This window comes from Apus apus, chromosome Z, assembly GCF_020740795.1.
Source record: "Apus apus isolate bApuApu2 chromosome Z, bApuApu2.pri.cur, whole genome shotgun sequence".
In the NCBI taxonomy this organism is placed as follows: Eukaryota; Metazoa; Chordata; class Aves; order Apodiformes; family Apodidae; genus Apus; species Apus apus.
In genome coordinates this window covers 40,292,463-40,313,474 of record NC_067312.1, presented here as the reverse complement: position 1 = coordinate 40,313,474, position 21,012 = coordinate 40,292,463, and positions in this window count along the sequence as shown.

The window sequence follows — 21,012 nt, the reverse complement described above, 5'->3', positions numbered from 1 at the left end:
AAAAGTTGTGAGCATCCTACATTTAGAATGGATTATGCCTGAGAAACTGAGAAGACAAGAGAACTACATGATGTAAAAGTGGTGGACAGCAAATAACCAGGAGATTAATAGACCATTGAGGCAGTACTAATGAGAGGATTAAACAGCATGCCACCCTTCCATTTGGTCATGCAACTGAAAATATTAGTGACAAAATTAAACTATTAATCTTTCACTAAGACAGAAAGGGAAAGTGATCTGGACAGTCTGACCTTCTGATCTGAGTTAAGTCAACACAGAAACAATAAAAATGAACTAATATTTCAAGGAATTTCTTTTAAACTACTATATTGGTTCAAGTTATCATGAGATATTGTCCTGTAATACAGTAGAATCGCACTAAATGGTTGCTATTTGACTTCTGGTAATGTAGACATCAAGTCTCTCTATGTGATCTGTGTTTCTGTTGTAGGAGTCCAGAAGGTAGACTAGGCTATGAGATGGCTCTCACCCATGAAGACATGAATTTATTTTCTCCTAATAAGTGGTAACCTTCAGCTTTGTATAATGGCAATGCAAAGTGAATTTCTACTTAATGCTAGCTAATTTATGGCAATTAACTTCTAAGACAGGATGTGACTGCAAACAGCTGGGGACTGTTCAATATTAGGAATGATTAAATACACTTTTTAGAAATACCACACTTGCCCAGTCCTTACCAATACTTCAGCTCTGCAGTTCAGCCTACAGCATAGAAAAAATAATGACTGAAACAAATATTAAAAAAAGAAAGGGATGGGAAATCAGGGGAGTGATAAACATGATAAATTTTATGGCATAGTCTAAAATGGCCAGAGATATCAACTGAGTAAGCCAAGGGAGAAAACACCACTCTCTGCCCAGTGTTTTCATTATTAAAAGAGCGTATGATCTCCTGTCTTTTAGAAGTGTTAAACAGGATTTAGCTGTATAAATGCCCAGTCTCCTTTTTGCATGCTGGCAAAGATTCTGGGCACTTTGATTCCCTATAAGACAGTATCAAGAAACACCCTACCTGAAAATAACCTGATTTAATATACCACATAATTTTACCAATGATGCGGCTATATGAATTTATGGGTGTATAAATAAATATTAGAAAGTTTCAGCTGGGAGTTCCAAAGATCACCTAGTTCAGCCCCTCTGCAATGATCAGGGGCATCTTCAACTAGACCAGGTTTCTCAGAGTCCTGTTCAAGATGACATTGACTGTTTACAGACATAGGGCATCTACCACCTCTGTGGGCAACATATTCCCATGTTTCACCACCCTCATTGTAAAACATTTCTAATATCTAGTATAAATCTACCCTCTTTCAGTTTAAAACCATTACCCCCTCTCCTATTACAGCAGGCCCAGCTAAAAAGTTTGTCCCCATCTTTCTTGTAGGCCCCTTTAAGTATTGAAAGGCCTCAATAAGGTCTACCCAGAACCTTTTATCCAGGCTAAACGACCCCAACTCTCTCAGCATGTCTTCAGAAGAGAGGTGCTCCAGCCCTCTGACCATTTTCGTGGCCGTCCTCTCAATCCTGCAACAGGTCCATGTCTTTCCTGAACTGAAGACCATAGAGCTGTACACAATACTCCAGGCATGGTCTCACCAGAGCAGAGTAGAGGGGCAGAATCACCTCCCTTGACCTGCTGGCCACACTGCTCTTGATGCAGCCCAGGGTACAGTTGGCTTTCTATGCTCCACGTACACATTGTCAGTGGATGTTGAGCTTCTCACCAATCAACACCCCCAAGTCCTTCTTGGCAGGACTTCTCTCAATCCATTAATTCCTCAGCTTTCAGTGATACTGGGGGTTGCTCTGGCCCAGGGGCAGGACCTTGCACTTGGCCTTCTTGTATCTCATGAGGTCAGATGGGCCACATGGGCCTGCCTTGCAAGCCTGTCAAGGTCCCTCTAAATGGCACCCCTTCCCTCCAGCATGTTGACCACACCACTCAGCTTGGTGCCATCTGCAGATTTGCTGAGGGTGCCCTCAATCACTCTGTGTACCTGATGAAGATTGAACAGTACAAGTCCCAGTAGGGGACACGGAGGGACACTCCATCATAGGTTTGCTTTCAAAAGGAAGTCTCCCCTTCAGGCACTCGCAGCCAGTGCTCTGCAGGCCAGTGCAGTATTGTTAGCCTTCCAGTGCTGAGGGAATGGGCATGTAGCAGTCAGCTGTTTATTTGTCATCCCACTGAACAAGCTCCTCGCTTCCTTTCACAGAACTTGCCCACAAATCAGGGCTACACAGGTTTCTAAACAAGTGTGAACCACAGGAGCACTAGGAAACTCCCATTTTGGATCAACAGCCCTTCCAGATGTGAGAGCTCACTGTCTGGCTGCTCCAATGCCCTGGAAAATATCTTCTGTCTCACAGCTTCTGGATCTGTCTCCTCTACCTCAAAATGCTAAGCACTCACTGACTTCCAGCATCCTTATGTTAGGTCCAAACCACACCATCTAATCAGTGTCTGCCATTCAAAACACTGCTTATGCACCTTGTCACTGCTGCTGCTTGGGCAAAGACAATGTGCCAGCATTAGTATAAGCTGCAGGGCTTTATGGACATGAAATATGGGTCATGACATGGAGAACCAGGAACTGACAGCAAGAGCTATGACAGTTTTACATGAGGAGCAAAGAGAATGTGACCTGAGGCGCAGGAAAGAAGAACCTTTTAGGTCTGAAGAGAAACTCTTATACATATTTGAGGGATTTTGTCCTCAAGTGGGATTATGGTCATGCACTGCTACAGCCAACAAAACAAGGAGCATGAGTCTCTCTACCAAATGAGCTGTGCCAATGTATTGGCATCCGCTGGCAGCAGAGGGCTGCAGCAGCAGGGCCTTCTGTGAAGAGAGGTCAGGGGCTGTCCTGTGCCTGACATGGCTGGTTCCAGCCAGCACTAAAATGGTTTCATTGCTGGCCGGAGGTAAGCAGACCATTAGTCAAGCTGATGGTGGTTCTGGGAAGGGTGAAGAACATGTCTTACCAGTTCTGAGAGTGAGGAGTGAGAGAAACAGCCCTGCAGACATCAAGGTCAGTGAAGAAGAAAGGGAGGTTCTCCAGGTGCTGGCCCATGGGGAAGCTGTCCCCTTGCAGCCCATGGAGATCCATGATGGAGCAGATATCCACACTGCAGCCCATGGAGGATCTCACACCGCAGTGGTTGGACATACCCTGAAGGAAGCTGCACCCTGCGGAGAGGAGTCCACACGGGAGCAGGCTTTCTGGCTTGATCAGTGAAACCATGGGGGACCCACATTGGAGCAGTCGGTTCCGAAAGGACTGTACCCTATGGGAGGGGGGCACCCATGCTGGAGCAGCTCATTAATGCCTGTATCCTGTGGGAAAGAACCTGCACTGGACCAGGGGAAGAGACTGAGGAGGAAGAAGTAGAGAGGAACTATCAGGGATTGACACTGTACAAAAGCATGACTGTTCCCACGTTGTGTGTGCAGGCTTTGCAGGAATACCCCATGGCACCCCTTCCTATGCAGAACTGCCAGTAGATTGCTAATACTTTGACTCTATCTGCTACAGGCTTGCACACTGGGTAAACGAGCCTTGTTTTGGAACAACAAACCCACCACAGCCAATAGTCATGCCTTGCATGAACCACCAGAAAATTAGCATTGGTGTTTAGATACGGGAGTGGCAATGCACCTCTTTTATCTTCAGATAAATCCATTAACATCTTCCAACTCTGTTCTTTGCAAAAGTGGCAGCAAGCAAAAATTCCTAACTTGACTAAACTTCCAATATCCTGTAATAGCCTGCAGATTTCTGTTACTATACAGAGAGCAATCTAGAGTAATTTCCTACTTCTTTTTCCAATGCAATTTCTTACCTAGAGTGGTTTCCTACTTCTTTTGCAGCAACAGAAATCCATGACTGTATTTCACTGAAAAAAATGTGTATTTTATGTCATAAAACGATGAAAGCAAAATGCTTTTATAATTCTACTGCTTATCTGAACAATATTAAAACAGATCACTGAAGGTAAAGCTAGTCAGAATAAATTTGATTTTACAGAAAATAATAACTTTTTTAAAAAGACTAGAAAATTTCCATAGTGCAAGCAATTTGTCTCCAACACCTCTAAAAGAAGGCAGAACACTACAAAGCCAGTGGGCTGACCCTATGTGAAACATTCTTCATGTTGTATCTCAGATAAACTGAAAGTTTCCTGATACAATGTTGCTTTGTAGAACTTGTGCTTTCTATTGTAAAACCATTTCAAAAAATCTGATCAGCTTTGCTGGCCAGGAAGAATCCATCAGTTTCTTTCTCATTACTATATTTTGAATGCTATAAACAGCAACTTTGTCTTGGAAGATAATATCACTTGAAAATTCTAATTAAAGCAAACAAGATCTGGGAGTGCTCATTGTAGGACTTTTAATTTTGGATTAGCCAAGTCATCAATTTTAAACAGGAACAGACCGAATAAATATGACAAAGTAGGAATGAAGTATTGTCTATTAGAAATACTCTACCATTTATTCCAAATAGACCACGGATAACACCTGGCTCCTTAATATAGAACTTTATTTGGGACAGGTCCATAGGGGAAATTGATTTCAGCAGAGATTATTTTGGAAATAAAAGTAATTAAAAAAAAAAAAAACTCATATGGAATCACTTGTTATTTCCTTCTTTTCCTTTTCAAATCTGCTTCAGGGAAAATCTTCCAGTAGAAAGAGCTTAACCATAGCTTCCTTGTGTCTGCTTCCAACAGAATTTTCCATGCTTTACTTCTGATTAAAGGATCTGCTCTCATCAGGTTTACACGAACACTGCATTTCATGGTTTCCAGATTCTAGCTCTAATTTCTTTGGCTATTATTGTTCTTCTTGTTGAATTTCCCCTTCTGTAAAAGAACTTACCACCCCACATGAATGAACTGTTTAATGTTGAAATTCAGTTGAAGGAATTGCACCATGAAGAATGAAAAATTAAAATCTCCAGGTCATTGAAAACAGAAATTATCACTAAAGGCTAGATTTGTATTACTCTCCTTTATATTTAGCTACCTCTGTCTATGCAAAGGTGTTATACTTTGTTTTTTTAACCACTGAGTATGGTTCTGTAAAGAAAGAGCCAGCGAGGAGCCTTTTCCCATCAATTAATATTCACACTACTGTGGAATTCAGTTTTGAATTCAGTGAGTATTAGAGCCCAGCATCTTGTGAAGTCAAATGTTTTCTTGGTCACATAAGCAGAGATTAATTTGGGTAGGAAGTAGGATGGTAAAACTTCTGTTTTGATAGAAAACAGAATCTTATGTCTTAGAATTTCTTGGACTTCATACAGCAGCCTTCAGTGTATCATTACAGTTCTCTGTAAGTACAAGAGAAATGAAAGTACACTTTGTTCACCATTTTTCTGTCTTGCCTTCTTTTCTTTCTTACCTCTGTATGTCTTATGCTCCTTAGGAAGGACAGATGAAATTTGTTCTCTCTCTTGAAGTTTCACAGAATCACAGAATGGTTGAGATTGGAAGGGATCTCTGAAAGTTATCTGGTCCAACCTCCCTGCTCAAGCAGGGCCACCTAGAATAGGTTGCCCAACACTATGTCTAGGTGGCTTTTGAAAATCTACAAGGATTGATATTCTACCACTTCTCTGGGCAACCTGGTGCAGCACACAGAGTATATGCAAACTTTACAAACATTTTATAAACTTCTTATGTGAGCTTATACAGCTAGGCTGAACAATCCAGGCTTTTTCTCATTTCATACTGGGAAAATTAAGAACTTCTTGGGTTCAGCTCAGAAAAGAGAAGGCTGAGGGGTGACATCTTTGCAGTCAACAACTTGCTTAAGAGGGGCAGCAAAGGGGAAGTTGGTGAACTCCTCTGTAGTGATCAGCAACAGGACTCTAGGAAATGGAATGAAGCTGTGTCAAGAAAGTTCAGATTGGACATTAGGATAAGGTTTTTCTCCGAGAAAGTGGTTCCAGTGGGTCACTGGAACAGGGTGCCAGGGAAGAGGTATGGCACCAGGTCTGTCAGAGTTCAAGGACAACACTGTTAGTCTTATAGTTTAGTTTTAGGTAGTCCTGTGAGGAGCAAGGAGTTGGACTCAATGATCCTTATGGGCCCATTCAAACTAGAGATACTGTAAATTTATACATTGTCTATGACAAAGAGCCCTCTCCTTGTCTGGAAAGTGGAAGTTACCTGAAGTAAAGAAAAGGAGAGCACAAGGGTTTGTAAACATGGGAGTATCTGGGATCCAGGAGAAAGTAACAAAGTACTTCAGTACAATACTATGCATATTATCATATGATTATGCATAAGGACTTAGAGAGCATCTTATCTGCTTAACCCTGTTTGAAGCACTTCAGTCTCTGCTGAAACAGCATGAAAACAGTCACCAGTAGAACAGAGAGTTCTGTGCTGTATTAGCTCTAAGTTTGGCTGAAAATCAAGGTGTTTTTTGTCCAGGCAGAGATCAGCAGGAAGACAGCTTTTCTGTTGGAAGACTGGGCTTTGCTCCTAACAGCAGTGGAAAAATCACTTTTTCTTTCTAAGCTTGTTTCCTTCACACATTTGCCTGTTTGGACTGCAGGTAACCTGGCATCGAGATTGCCTCTCAGTCCTGGCGGTAGATTTTAGCAATAGTTTCGGCTGCAATCTCTCCTTTCTATATGAAACATATTTTTTTTTAATTATTCACAAAGCACGAAGCTTTCCCAAAAGATGGAGAGTTGGGTTTTGCTTCAATAAGAACAATCAACCACACAAACATCCTTAACTGGCTGATTTGAGATAGGGGGAAGAAAAACTGGTGTCACCTTTAAGACTGCACTCCTCTAGCTAGTCTGAGACTTCCTTGTCATGGACCGCCACCAGCTGTCTGTAATATAGAAGTATGTATCTGTGTCTGTGTATGTTTCCATGCGTGTATACCACTAAACAGCTACAATGAACAAAACAGTGTCACATTAAATTCTGATAATTTAATCCGTTTACATTCTGCTGCCATGCTGGTTATTTGGCTTCCATGCCCATCAACAGTATAATTAGTGGGAAACTTTTACTGGGCAGTGACTTTATAATAAGGATAGCAGAGCTCCTGAAAACTAGCTTTAAAAGGACATTTGAGTCTTGTTCTTTTTAAAATTTCAATGTAATAGCTTGCTCATAACCTGCTGAATTTGAAGAATATGCAATTGATCATTTAAAATCACTCCCTGTAAACATTTGAGAGGTGCAAAACACTTCACAGAGCTACAGTATCCTGACTCAGTGACTCAGAAACCTGCCGTGTCCCTACAGAAATTGCTTGGTGTCATCAACATTTGCCCACTCAGGCAATACAGATGTCTCACACTTTTGTGGTCTCTCTCTGGTGCACATCCAAATTAACTCTGCATTACTGAGCAAGTTCATTCTCTCCACCCAGCCCTGTAACCTCTGCTCACTTTTCTAATTGCTTCCTGGTGACTAATCCAACCTAAAAGGAGTAAAATTCGAATGAACACCCTTTTTTCATTTGCTGGAAAGGGAAAAATCACAAAATGCTGGTGGGTTTTGAATGCTTCTACTTGTCCTATATTGACAGTTATTCTGAACCTAGTAACGAATTTCATACACCCATTGTAGAGTCACTGACTGTATATTTGGATCTTCATTTTGCAGTCATAGTGAACCCTGAGAAAGAAGAAGTTTTAAGATGGAAAAAACATTACAGTCTTTTCATTTTTACTTCAGAAAAAATGCTGAGTACAGTTCTCGGGAAATATTTAACTATTGCCCATCTTCCAGCATAAGCACCACAAAGAGAAGCACTTTCTAATATTTTGGCTTATTTGCTCTTTATTTGTAAAATTCCCTGACACAAGATGGATAAATATCAAAGGAGCTGAGGACCCTGTTATTGGGATTGTATTGACCCAGTTATATGGGTTTGAGTTGGCACTTCACAGGACAAGTGCATGCACAGGACAAAACCACATAGTTGCAGTTCACAGCATTTTCAGATGAGCCGTTTGTATCAGTATTAATATAATAACTTTGTCTAACCAGAGAAGTATTTCCTATGAAGTATTTTGTAAGTAGTGTAAGAAATACCTTCCTTTAAGTTTGATTTACTAAGTAAAATCCCTTGTACTGCTCAAAACACACAGCTTTCCATATAAATTCAGGGTGATTTTTTGTCAACCTTTTAATTAGTGCTAGGGAAGGAGATAATCCCTGATTTAACCTTGGATAATCCCTTCATTCATAGCACAGCAGCACTGAATTGTAAGCCAAACCAGACAAGCTGTATTCTATTTTTAGACAGAGACAGTGGTCTCCAAATGAAGTCAAAAGGTGTGTGCTTGCATCCAAGGGCTTTGGCTTTCAGGTAAAATTTTTTTCTCCTAATTTTCAGCTCAAATCAGATAAAGGTGTTATTCTGTGACTTGAATGGCTTTAAGAGAGAAAGAATTATGCCAACTTTGTGCTAAAATTAGACAGCTTCTTGAATTATAGGTAGAGAGCCCTCCCTACCATTAAGAAATCATTAAGTACTTTAATAGCAAGTTAAAGATTCCGACCTTCCTCTTATAAACATTTCCTTACCTTTATTTAGGTAATTGTAATTAGAATGATCTTCTGTTTATGCTTTGGTAAGTTCAGGGATAAAGTTAACACAGCAGTAAGAACCTTTTTGGAACCATGGGCAACAGTTTTTTAACTTCAGGTATTTTTAGTAAGCAGACTAATTAGCCATCCAGACATGTAAAAAGCAAATGAACTTCTTATGGAAAGTTGGCGAATCATGATTAAAAGCATTGCTATGATTGGAACTACTGAAACGATGGCTTTCAAAGCTTGTCTTTTTTTTTGTTAAACAACAGCCATCTTTCACTGAGACAATCAGTGATGCTTATTACACTCATTAATTCCTTTCTTAGAATCAGGAATTCAGTCCTTGGCCTCCTGTGGCTTTGGCACTGCCAGATGTTCACATAAAATCCCAAGGAACCATTTGCTCTTCTTTGTTTAGGACTCTTCCTCCTTCCTCTCCTCTCACATTTCAACGTGGTGCAGTTTTTTCTCTTCAAACTTTCAAAAAACAATTTGGCCTCAGGCAAAGCCCACGCACACAGCCTCAGGCTGGTAGGAGAAAGTTAGGAGTGAGTCATGCCAAAGACATGGATGACAGACTGGAGGGTGCTGGCTAGGGTTATGCATCAACCTTCCCAAGTGCTTTCCTCTGTAGAGCTCACATAAGTTCACAGATGTTAAAAACAATTAGTCATGCTGAAGGACACATTAATTGCACATTAAACATCTTTCCCAAGACCTCATAATAAGCTGCAACTTTTCAAAGAGTTGAAGCCAGGTCATATGATTTCCAGTACCAGGCATTTTTCTCAAGCATGTCTGTGCCCTTCAGTACACTGCTGATGATGGTTTTGAGCAATATAAATATTGTGTAGAATGCAAGGATTGTGACATCCAAGACTCCTGAATTCAGGCTCTGAAATCCATTTAATCATACACTTAAATAAATAACTAAACTAGTGAATATTCTACAGTAGGCAAATGATGCCATAGACGTCAGACGAACAGCTTTCCCACTCCATTCTAGGTGAAAAAAAAATCCATCAAAAATCCACTTTCTGTATCCAGAGTTATTTTCCTTTATCCATTCCCTTCTTCCTTCATTGCATCAGGTTCCATGCTTCTTATGCTTTCCTTCAACATTTTTTCTACTACATAAGCTTCTACAACTTCAATGGTGGTATTTTGCTCTCCTGTGTCTAAAGGCACTGGTCCAAATACCTGCTTTCTAGCTGCAGTCACCTCTTTGCTTTCCCTCTAGCCGCTCTGTGCTCTCAATACCCCCTTGACACTGTGCTCCTCTTAGGCTAAACAAGAAGGGTATGACCAATATGCTCTTAAAACCCCTTTTCCTCTTTTAGATCTGTCTTGGAGCAAGAAATAAAGTAGTTATAAACCTGTGGGGTAGATACTCCAGACTCTCTTCTTCAGACTTGAAGTTACTCCTCTTTCCTTCTTTTCCTTTCTGATGCTTTTCATTTAGTCGAATTACAGTGAAAGATTCGTACTACCTATGGGCAGCATCTACAAGGTCTGTATTTCTACATTGTGCTGGGTAACTCTGCTTACCACAGGAAACAGTTAACTTCTCACTGAGCTGCAGACATGAGGAAAGGGGAGAGAAGAGCAGCTCTGAGTCACTTCTGCAGGTACTTACAAGCTGGGTCAGACATCCTCTGACTGGATCCGTTACCCTACCCCTGAGGATTCAATTCAGCAAAGGTCTGTGACAGCACTCTGCTGAAAGTACTCATTGGTGTATAATAATGGAGACATGGTGAGGATGAGATAGTACAGAGCCCATTACAGATGTTCTTCTTATTGGCAGCTCTTTCCACACAAGCAGTTTACCAAGCATTGCATCCTGCAGATTATCATTGTCATGACCCTGCTCCCCAGGGGGGGGTGGGAGATGGGGAAAGGAGAGCAAAAACCACCTTCTCATGTTATTTTCTTTCTTACACTTCTTACACAGTACCAGATACAGGCGTTCCTATGTGCTAAAGAAAAGCCAATAATAACAAGGACTCACAGTGCTTTTATTCTTCATTAAAGTGTACAGGGGGATGTCTCAGCTGCTAGACAGACACGGAAGATGCAAACACACCATGGGAGATTTTTGTGCTTATCTATATTTATGCAGGCTTTTCTGAAGGGCCTGGGAGTCTCTGTCACACACAAAGACAGTTTATTGGTTACAATATTAACCTTAAAAAAATGAGTTTTCTGTATAGCTTTTCACATTTATCTAAGTGATAGTGCTTTCCAAAGCAACACCTTCTTTAATGAAAAAGCAAGTTGAAAGAGCTCATTCATTCCTGATTCCAACAATATTTGTAGTATCTTGTCTGTTCTTTAATAGTATTTATTCACTGGCAAGTTAAAAAAAAAAAAGAGAGAGAAAAATACATCCTTTTATTAAAATGGGATAAGATCAGCTTTCAGCCACTAAGGTATCAACCTTTAGCACCTGTTCTTCAAAGTAAAAGTGTCATATTTATACATATACCACTGATTAAAATCAATCTAATATATAGACAAATGTTTTATCTGAGAATGTTTTATCTTTATGAAGAGGAGATGCAGGCAAAACCATTTTACTTCCCCAATAACTTTTACAGGCGGGAAAGCTGAAATACAAAGATACCCATTTCACTGTTCCTCACAGAAGTCTGAGGAAGTGCCTCAGTAAGATGGAAGCCTGTTTTACCATCCTCATGATACATTGCAAGCTTTGTTTTATCCCTTTCTAGATATTTTGACCCATTCTTTTGTGCTCATCCTTGAGGGGAAAGACAAGAGAAGCATGTACCATGGTAAGGCCTGGCTCAATTAATTCTTAATGCAAAATGATATCTCAATAGTAGGAAAAAGCTCAAACAGAGGAGAAAGGGGGAAATGGAAAGTAGATCTAGTGGATCCAGTGCAACAGAATTTTTAAAATACTGTAATATAGCAGTAAGTATCCTGTTCTGTGCAAGTAGTATTTTACCTTCAGAAGTGCTCAGCAGAGGCCTTTTTTTCCACTCGGTCAGCTGAAGACACTCAGGTTATTAGGAGAGAGTGTCAGGAAACAAATATAAATGTTACTGTGAGAGGAAACCCGTTTCGACTCCCATGATTACAGTTTAACACAGCTGCACCCCAAGAGAACAATAGTGAGATTTATTTCTTTTATAAGTCGCAATTTTATAAAGAGTAAAAAAGTCATGTTAAAGCAAGCTGCAAGCACAAGAACTGCCTGGGAGGATGTGAACACAAAAGAGAGAGAGAGAGAGAGAGAAAGAGAAAACACAAGAGAGCAGGGATGCACATGTACTGACAAATAAACGTTTCCATCTAGCATTTAACTAATTTCTTTGGGTACTTAAAAAAAGAGTCATAAAACCTCCAATATTCTAAGTAACAAAACTGAGAAAAATAAGTTCTACTTCACATGCTTGCTATAGGCACCTACTAGCTGTGTGCAAAGCACAAAAACGAGGAGGCCAGGTGGAGGGCCCACCTATGTTTGTTGGGCACATGATCCCTTTGCAAAACCAGGTCCTGAGGACTGCTTTTATCTCCCAATGGCCTGCCACATCTGCCATGTACCTTATTTTTAATTCGTGTTTTGCTCTTGCCACAGGACAAGCAACTCTGAATCTCTGTCTGCTCATGTCATGCTGACTGCCTGCACTGTGACAGGTATACATGCCTTGGCACCTCACCTTACCCCAGAGGCACAGGCATATGCTCAGTTTAGCAGAAGAGGATGCAGAAGCTGGGATCTAGGATGCTGGGATGTGTTTTGTGTCTTGCAAGGCAGAACCTGGGGGGTGCAGATTGACAGCGGGCTGAACATGAGCCAGCAGTGTGCCCAGGTGGCCAAGAAGGCCAACACCAACCTGGACTGCATTAGGAACAGTGAGACCAGCAGCACCAGGGAGGTGATCCTGCCTCTCTACTCAGCCTTGGTGAGGCTGCACCTCAAGCACTTTGTGCAGTTTTGGGCACTGCAGTATAGGAAGGACGTTGAGGTGCTGGAGAGGGTGCAGAGAAGGGCAACTAGACTCATTAGGTGTCTGGAGAACAGGTCTTCTGAGGAGAGGCTGAGGGAGCTGGGACTGTTCAGCCTGGAGAAGAGGAGGCTGAGGGAAGACCTATTGCTCTCTACAACTACCCGAGAGGAGGCTGTGGTGACGTGGTTGTTGGCCTCTTCTCCCTAGTGACTAGAGAGATAGGACAAGAGGAAATGGGGTCAAGTTGCAACAGGGGAGGTTCAAATTGGATATTAGGAAAAATTTCCCCACAGAAGGAGTGGTGTGGCATTGGAGGCTGCTCCAGGGAGGTGGTGAAGGTACCTTCCCTACAGGTGTTCATCTCCTACAGGTGGGAGATGGTTTAGTGGTTAGGAGTTGTAGGGTAGATGGTTGCACTTGATGATCTCAAAGATCTTTTCTAACCTTGATGATGATTCTATGATTCTACCTTGAAAAGGCTCAGCAATTGTCTTTGTCTCTTCTGCCTTTTATGTAAAGCCTTCTGTGTAAAGCCTTCTGTTTAAAGCCTTTCTGAATCGCTAAACTTTCTTCCACTGCAGGCATCATTCCAAAATGGGCCTCCTTCCCATTTGCAACTGCTGGTTCTACCAGGCTAGTTGTGAAGAGCTGCTGTTCCCTGTCATTGACCCAGACCCCCACCACTCATCAGCGTGCCGCCTTTGCAGCCAACCCAGAAAGGTTCCCGTGCCTGGGGAGGAGATCAGCCAGCAGGAAATCACATTCAGTGCAGTGACCATGTCAAGCCTGCAATGAACTTCCTACCCCCAGCTCCCCATTTTCCAGCCGAGACAAGCAAGTCTGCTTTTCAGCTGAGAAAACAGAACAGCCATTCATGTGCATTATGAAATATAAAATCTGAGGAGACAGAAACAATAAAAAGCAAAGTCCAAGCATCAGAAACAACCTCTAAGTAGAAAGATCTCTCTACCAAGAGAGATCCTTCCTGCATTTATTTCACTAATACATTGCTAAATACTGTATATTTAAGCTGCTCCCACTGGACTGCAAAGTTATTTTTTCAGGTGTGGGGGAGAAAAATTATGTTATTTTATGACAAATATATAAAATTAACTGCTCAGCTACCTTCTGTCAAAAGTAATTCCAGCTCTTTTCATTTGGTAAATATTTTTTCCAGAGATTATAACATTTCTTAATTATCCATCCTCAGTTACCAGTATTACCGTTTACTCTGAGAATGGTTTCTGCAGTTCAGAAACATCAACATTCAAAAGTGGGAAAAGTTAAATATTTTTGTTGTAATAGTGCTCAGTCAGGAAACTTCACTTTTACAGTTTTACTTCTAGATCTGCTGTGGAATAAATCTCTCTGGCAAAGCCTTTGACCCTTCTGTGGTTCAGTTACCTTGTCTATAAACTGAGAATCAGCTATTTTAGGTTGCTGTGTGAAGCCAAGATGTACTTTTCTGTCTTCAAAACCAAAATACTGTTTTTTGAAATGTGATTAGCTGTCACCCTCTGTTATTAGCCTTGAAAGACACAAATGTTTATATGCTACTGTTTAGGTGGCAAATTAGAAGTATTGTAACTCAATGCTAAGTTTTATATGAGGCATCTGAAAAGAGATTCCAAAAGGAAAGCACAGCATTTGAAAAAACTTGGTAGCCACATTGTACCTCCTAACAGTTCCCCCATATTTCTCCTATTCCTACTACGTACACAGAAAACAGAATAAAGGAAGAGCAGGGGGAAAAAGACAAAAAAAAAAAAAAAAAAAAAAGACAAAAAAAAATAAGACAAGTTGTTATGAAGGAAACTTAAAGAAAGCTTTCTACTGACTTCAGCACATTCAGCTTATTACTTTCTAGGTTTAATGAGAACCATTTTTCTCTATAAACCAACACTAAAAAACACAGTGTGGTGGGTTGACCCTGGCTAGACATCAGGTGCCCACCTAAGCTGTTCTATCACTCCCGTCCTTGGCTGGGCAAGGGAGAGATAATACAACAAAAAGTATAAGAGATAAGGACAGTTAGAGATCACTCACCAATTACCATTACTGGCAAAACAGACTTGATTTGGGGACATTAGTTTAATTTATTACCAATCAAATCAGAGTAGGTTAACAAGAACAGAAACCAAACCTTAAAAATACCTTGCTCTCACCACTCTCTTTTTCCTGGAGATAACTTCACTCCCAATTTCTCTACCTTTTTCACCCCAGCAGTGCAGGCAGATGGGGAATGGTGGTTGTGTTGAGTTCATCACAGGCTGTTTCTGCTGCTCCTTCCTTCTCAACGGAAAGATTCTTCATACTTCTCTCCTGCTCCATCATGGGCTTCATCCTGTGGGAGACAATCCTCCATGAATTTCCCCAGTTCGAGTCCTTCCCATGGGCTGCAGTTCTTTACAGACTGCTCCAGCATGGATCCCCCAGGGGGTCACATGTACTGTCAGCAAACCTTCTGTAGCATAGTGGGCTCCTCTCTCCACAGGGTCTCAGGTCCTGTCAGAAGGCTTGCCCCAGCACGGGCTTCCCGCAGGATCACTGCCTCCTTTGGGCATCTACATGCTCCAGTGTGGGGTCCTGCACAAGCTGCAGATGGATATCTGCTCCACCATGATCCTCCAATGGGGTGTACGGGACAACCTGCCTCACCATGGTCTTCATCATAGGCTGCAGGGGAACCTCTGCTCCAGTGCCTGAAGCACCTCCTTCCCCTCCTTCACTTGCCTTGGTGTCTAAGAGAGCTGTTTATCTCACATATTCTCACTTCTCTCTTTTGGCTGTAATTACACAGTTTGGGGGTTTTTGTTCCCCTTCTTCAGTAGGTTATGACAGAGGCTCTACCACCATCACTGATGGGCTCAGCCTTGGACAGTGGCAGGTCCGTCTCGGAGACAGCTGACACTGGCGCTGTCAGACATGGGGGAAGCTTCTGGTTTCTTCTCACAGAAGCTACCTTTGTAGCCCCCTGCTACAAAAACCTTGCCACACAAACCTAATGCATACGGTTAAACCTTTCAGAATAACTTTCACTTTCTCAAGCAACAGAGTGGATAATGGATTTATTACAAAGATGTAATCTTATTTTTATAGCAATTTTGAAAAAACAATTATTTGACTTTTTATTTGCATAATTGTCACTGTCATCTCTTTTAGATAGGCAGGTTGTGTTCCACTTTATGTCAGTACTCACAGATATCCATCAATGTGTTAAAGTCAACGTTTCCAAATAAAGAAAAACATATCTCATCACTTAACTTGTTCGTCTCTGTCTGCAACCAATTTTCAGAGAATAAAAAAACAAGAAGTGATCACAGTGATTGCTTTGTTTCTATTAAACATCTATTCTCAGATGCTTGTCCCTCTGATTCTTCATTGTGTGTAATGGTAAGACACTTCTCCCAAAAAGCTTGAAACTGCTGAAAATCCTTAGTCTCTGAACTTGTCAGTAACAATAGCATAATAAAAAGACTACAGAACAAACTTGTCTCAGCTGTAATTCAAAGGGATAGCAATGAAACTAAATTAGAAATGGGTTTGGCTCTAGAACTTAGACCAGTCTATTCCTAATGGATCCTGTAAGAAACCCAACACCCAGATTTTCTTGTTTGGAGCAGATGTTTTCCATTCCTTTGCATACAGGGGCACCAATAAATATGATGCAGTTCCTCAGTCCATTCACATTAAAGACACTTACATGAGCTAAGGATGGATTGTTATTCTTGGCTACTAACTGCTTGCATACATTTTGAAAGGTCAGTCCAAGGATCACCCACTCACACAGCAAAAAGGGTGGGCTCTACTATCTCCTTAAGAATGTCCTTCTCATTTTCCTTATCCAAGACTGGGCCTCAGACTTTGAGCTGAAGGGAGGAGGCAGAGAGATTTTTTCTCCACCATGGCCATGACAGATGGAGCCAAGCAGAGTTGCCTTCAACACAGCCCCCGTGAAGCCATTAGCAAGGAAATGCACTATCAGTTTTGCTGAAACAGCATAGCAGAGATGCCAGGAGGTGTACCTCTAGCCACTTCTCAGTGAGCAAAACAGTACTTCTAGGTGCAAAAATCTGGAGCATTTTCTGCAAGGAAATGCCCCTCCTTTAGCTACCAGACTCTCCTAGCTTTTACTGAGTGAGAAATTACTCACTCTGAGAAGTGCCAGCTGTGAACTTTTTTTCACCAGAAAAGATGCCAGATATCACACTTTTTGGTGTCTTTGCTATATTAAGCATGCATAATTAGTTTCTTCATTAACTAGTTATTAACAAGTTTGTTGTTAGGCACCCTTTACGCAGAATACTGAGTATTGAAGAGATTAGGACAAAGACCCTTAGTTTGCCTTGGTGCAGCCTGGGAAGTGAGGCATGTGGAGCACAAGTATCCTGCTAGCAGAGAGAGGCCAAGTGCTGTGTGGGGAGAAAGTGTAGGGAGAACAGGAACAAGTAGAAGATGGGCAATACAGCCAATAAAGAAGCAGAGAGATCATGACCCTTGCTAAGCAGAAAGTCCCACAGGGACAAACCAAAGTTGCCCAATATTATTTCCCCAGGAATACTCCAAAGTGTGTATTGGGTTGTCGCACTGTGGGGATGGGCACTGTACAAGAAACACAGCCCCTAAAATGCAAGTTTCTGCTGATCTCACACAATAAACGCTACAGTCAGGAGAGTTAATTTCTGATTCTGTTTATGGGAAACCACCTATGAACTACTGCCAGCCAGCTCAGAGCTGTGCTACTCCACACATCACAACTGACTCAGATAGCTTGAACAAATGAGCAAAAACAGTTGAGGAGAGAAATCAAGAACACAATGGAGTAAAGAAAGCCATATTTCTTCCTTCTTTTCATACAAATCATCAGATGCTCAATTCAACAGCCTAAAAAAGGGACAAAAACTTCTGTTCTCCAGGGCTTGGTTTAACTTTTGTGTGGTTTGCTAATTATGCCTCTTTTAGTTTTCCTTTGCTTTTAAAATTATTTGTTATGAGCAGAAAACATCTTGATTTTGCAAGGTACCTTCCTTTAAAGACAAAGGAGCCAGCGGCACTTGCAGTAGATGCTTACATTGTCTTTCCTTTCTAGGACCTTTCTCTGTAACTCAGCACTGCTTTTTTAAACTTCTCTCCTTGGATAGCTTTGAGATTGCAACAGCTGAAGAAAGTCAGTTCAAAAAATTATTTTTACAAGAAACATGTGTGTATATTCCTTATACATGCTGATTTGTAAACTCCCCTTTCAAATTTTGCGTGCAAGAAAACAAAGCAAAGATCATTTTAAAGAAATGTTTGTCCTAGAACAGGTGAAGCCTGCTCAGACAGCCTTCTAGAATCACCAAGTCATTGCAAAGGTGGTGTCAAAGGAGTAAAAAGCAAGCACGTTCTTTCTTCCAACATGTACAGGGATCTTTACTGTAATACCACTAGCAGGAAAACAAAAATCTAACATGTTATAAGGTATTGCCATGGAAAATTAGCTGCACAATTAACATTCACACAAAATAGAAAGCTTAGTGCTACACACATGCAGAAATACAGCTTGAAGTTATATTATTGTTGTTACAGCAAATAACCTTTTTAAAGCCCAGAGATATACTGGTTACATTAGGGAATCTGGGCCAAATTATCCCCTGTTAGTCAATATGAACTACAAGGTAAATGAATAAGGATGCAAGATTTGCTCAGACAGACAATTTTCAGTGAAAAGGCTTTATTGCCATTTATTTCCATTCTTGACTGGAACAATTTAAATGACGTCTTTCTGACAGAAGAAAGGAGTCAGACATTTGGGAAAGAAAAGCAATTTTATTCTGCATTCTAGGGATAAGCAGGCCCCAGAACACACTGAAAATTCATCACTCAGCTCTAGATTAATAAAGAGTAGAAAAATCATTGCAGCAATCAGTTCAGCACAGATATTACTGTTAAGCAGACCAAGAAGCTCATTGCTTATTTTGTGAAGGCTGCTTTTGTGAAGCTGTTGAAAACTGCTTTAGAGCTCCAACTTCTAAACCAAATAGTTTTGCCTGGCAATGAGACCCTTAAGATTCATTTTTCCTGAACAGCTGCTTTAGGTTCAGATCACAGGCTTTCCCCTAAAGGCACCTGAAACAAGGCTGCGACTTCTCTTGCATACACCTAGCCCATAAAAAAGAGGGGTCATCTGCACATTTCTGTGATGGGCACGAGGATTTCCTCGTTCTTCTGGGATGTGAAAATAACATACACACAATGCTCAGAGTGGATAATTTTATAACCTGGGATCAGAAAAAGGAGGATAACGTAAGTGCTGAAGAACACTGAACTTCCAACATATATGCCTATAAGAACAAATCACATAATTTAATTCCTAATCATATTCCAAGGGATACCTTTGTGGTCATTCTAAGTGAGATTTCCAGTCTTCTGGACTGAATTTCTTCTCTGAGTTTCCCAGGAAAGTGATGTAGTACTACTGTATGAGGACTGCACTATTGCTGAACCTGGGAAGACCACAACAAACATAATAAAATTTGTTGAACTGCTTATTTTACAAACCTTTGCTTTCAGTTATACTGAACTTTATACATTTTGTTACCTTTCAATCAGAATTTTTCCAGGCTTACCGTTTGGATTAGTGCTACATACTTAGAAAGTTTGATGGAGGAAGTGAATAGCACAAAATCCTCCCACATACTTTGGAACAATAGGAAAACAGGAAGCCATGTACTTGCTTCAATCACATGCAACAGCCATGGATTCATTTTACACAAGTCCTGAGATGGTAAAAATCTCCAGGAGACTTAAAAATCTAACAGAACAAAAGTCAACATACAGCAGGAAGTTAAATAAATGCTACCATGCATTTGAACATTGGGTGAACAGAGTTTAGTTTTCTGGATAAAAAGAAAGCAGTCAGACTTCCTTTGGAGCACCATATTTCAGCCATAAGATGTATCCCTTCTTCCTCTATCATGCCTCTGAGGAGCAAGGCTGTGCAGATCCCAGCTGCTTCAGCTCCCCACACTGCCCCAGCTGGCCCTAGAGGCATTTCACCTGTAGCTCTCCCTCACTCTCCTGAGGGATAGTAACCATGGCACCTTCCTGGAGGACACTCGACCTTTCTCAGGTCCCACTTTCCTTTCCTACAGACAACCCTGTTCTACTAGTGCAGACTTATAGCAGATGCAACTCTATGGGCAGCCCCATTGGTAGCAGCACCCCAAGAAATGGGTCACTAACAAGCCAAATTTTATGGGGGTCCCCTCATCCAGCACAGTCTCCTGGCCTGCTTGCAGCTCTACTGGCTGAAGGTATCCTGGTATTGCAGCTTGCCTGGTGGGTTTTTGTTACTGCAGCCTGTCTCTCTGGCATTTGGCTTGAGACTACCAATTTGCTTCCCAGTAAGAGATTAGAAACAAGCCAATGAGTTATATCAACTCTTCATATTTGCTTGAAAATGGACAGCTGTCCAAATCAATGAAATACATAAAAAGGGGTATTAGTCCATTAACATTAATCTACACTACTCAGACAGCTTCTTTTGGTATGCCTGAAGCAGTGGAAAGGCAGCACAACTCAGACAACATTGGGATATTATTGATTTATTAAGAAGGATGTTGTAATTCTGCCCTGCAGTTGAATACACTTTCACTCATTCACATTAGAAAAACAGTAGCTTGTTTACTGCATTGACAAACTAAACTTCTCTTGGCCTACAGAGCTACTCAGTACTACATTGGAGAAGGCTAGCAGTCAAGTAATCAGCACAAATTAACTAGCAACTAACTAAAATAATTAGTAAAATAAAAGCTGCACTGAATCTTCTCTCCAAACTCTACTTCAATCAAACTTTTAGCTGAGAAATTCTTACATGACATCCCACAAGTTGCTATTTCTTATTCGCAGATCATGCTGTTAAGATATGAATGTTGTTCCTCATCAGTTACCAGTTCCTTAAAACAGCAACATTTTGCAGAAATACTCAGTTCTGACACCAGCTCTCATAAATAAAAGACAAGGAAAGACTGTCCACAAGCATTCTTTTGGACAACTGAAAAATAATTTGTTTTTTTCCTTTTAAAAAGGGTATTTGTATTAGCCACACTTTAGACATGTATTTGCAGAATGTTGACATCTTGTTTTAGTTACCTTAAGGGACTTTTTTTCTTTAAAGTTATTTTCAATAGTTTCTTTTAAACTTGTAAAATTTGCCACTTAAAAGAAAATCTGGTTCCTCTACAGTCACTGTCACCAAGTAATTTGCTTTTGTACAAGGAATCTGCCTCATGAAGGACTGAATTAAATTTCAATCTGCAGTTGGGAAACACAAAGATTAAGTAACAGAAATATTCTACAAACACAGTATTCACATGATAATGTAATTACTTTCACACTGGATGCAAACTTTTGTGATTTTAATTTTTCCCTTTTAATAATAAAGTCTTGC